Here is a 2163-nt window from a genome sequence, read left to right on the forward strand (position 1 = left end):
TTTTTAAATCAGGTGCTTTCCTTTTAAGCTGTTTGAAATTCCTCAAGGCACTCCACGAGAATTAGAGGAGCTGCCTCAGCCAAGCCAAGATTGGGAAGATCTCGGATACCAGCCCAAAGGCAGCGGGCGTTTACCACCATCCTGCTTGGATGAATCCACCTTGGAAGCCGAGAACTCACACAAGCTTCTGACAAGTTGGAACAAATCTTCAACCACAGCTTTCAGTGCCCCAGCCATGGGATTTGGGTTCTGCCCAGGAGTGTCTCCCAGAATTCCACCTCATTCCCCTGGAAAGACAGTAAAATCAAGCCAAAGAGACAATCCCTCTCCCTGGGCTGGTATTGACAGGGCAGGAAATCCAAACCTGAGTAGAGGAAGTCCTTTTTCTTGCAATGTTTAATTCATCTGCAGAACTCAGTGCTGCAGGAAGTTGTTGAGGCCGAGAGCTTAAAGAAGGTTGAAATTGAAACAAGATTGCTCTAAAGGGACCTGTTTTAGTGGAACAGGGGGAGTGGAACGAGAAGATCTTTAAGGTTCTTCCAACCCAAACCATTCTAGCATTCTATGAAAATGCACCGGAGAGATACCAAAAACACCCATCACACCCACAATCAAGAGCTGACTAAAAATATGTTTAATTGCAGTTAAGGACTGAAGTTCATGTTTGAGAGCGCGGCGAGGCTGAAAGCCCTCGCTCCTGCATTCTCCCAAGCTTTTCATGCCAGGGGTGCCTTCAGGGATCTTCCCTTGTCCCATCTCCAGCCCTTTACTCCTCAAAGCCTTTCCCACAATTTTTAGGGCTTTCCACATATTTTTAGGGGGTGTTAACTGTGTGCTTGTCACTTGACTTGTGGGAATGGGCACCCATGTCCCCCATGGGGCTGGGGATAAGTGGGGTTCAAGGGGGCACTCTGTGGGTCTCCCAGGGGGTGCTGGAGGGTCTGGGGGGCTGCAGGGTGATACTGGGGTCTAATGGGGTGTTGGGGACTGGAGAGAGGTATTAGGGGTGCTGTGTGATGTGGCTGTGGAAGATTTTGGGGGTTCTTGTGTGTGCTGAGAGCTCAGGAAGATGCTGAGGGTTCATGTGGGTGCTGTATGGGATGTCTTACGATGCCGGCGGGGTCGTGGGGGCTTGGCTGTTTCTTGGGGGGCTCTGTGAGTGATGGGGGATCAGGCAGTTGCTGGGGGTGGTCTCAAGGTATTTATGGGCTCAGACAGCTGCTGGGAAGGGTCTTAGGGGTCCTGAGGAGCTCTGATGATCCAAGGGAGGCTCAGGCTGGTCTGGGTTGAGGGCAGTCACAGACCGAGATGGGTGCCATATTCTCCATATTCTGGGCTGAAACATGCAGGGAGTCTCAGTGGGACACTGTGGGTGCCAGAGGGGAGCGATGAGGGTGTTGAGGGGCTGTTGGGAGGTACCGGGGTGGTTGGGGGTCCTGAGGGATGTTTGTGGCACTGGGAGGCCCTGGAGCTGGCTCGGGTGTTGGAAGGTCCTGGGGGGTGTTGGGGGTCCCAGGGCAGTGCTGGGGGTTCTGAGGGGTGTTTGGGGCAGTGGAAGGACAGGTGTTGGTGGGGACCTGGGGGGTGTTGAGGCTTCAGGCCAAACAGGGTGTTGGGAGTCCTGGGCAGTGCTGGGGGTCCCAGGCTGGGCCGGGCCGGGCCGGGTATTGAGGGCCCCGGTGGTGTTGGGGGCCCCGGGTAGTGCTAGGTTCTCCAGGCGGTGTTGGGGTCCCTGGCAGTGTTCCCTGGGCAGTGTGGCGGTCCGGGAGCGGTGTTGGGTTCCCCTGGCAGTGCTGGCCCGCCGGACAGTGTTCCCTGGGCGCTGTGGGGGTCTCAAGGCAGTACTGGGACCCCGAGCAGTGTTTCCTGGGCGGTATAGGGGTCCCAGGGCGGTGTTTTCCTAGGCGGTGTGGGGGTCTCGGGGCAGCGCTGTGACCCAGAGCAATGTTCCCTGGGCGGTGTAGGGGTCCCAGGCAGAGTTTCCTAGGCGGTGCAGAGGTCCCGGGGCGGTGCCGGGTCCCCAGGCACTGTACGGGCCCCAGTTCGGGCCGGGCCCTGCCGGAAGCCGGAAGCGGGGCCGCGCCCGCCCCGCCGCGGGAGGAGCCGCGGCCGCAGCCGGAGCAGGAGCTGGAGCCGGAGCTGGAGCTGGAGCGGGGCGGGCGG

The sequence above is a fragment of the Parus major genome, chromosome 26 (assembly GCF_001522545.3).
Source record: "Parus major isolate Abel chromosome 26, Parus_major1.1, whole genome shotgun sequence".
NCBI classification, from domain to species: domain Eukaryota; kingdom Metazoa; phylum Chordata; class Aves; order Passeriformes; family Paridae; genus Parus; species Parus major.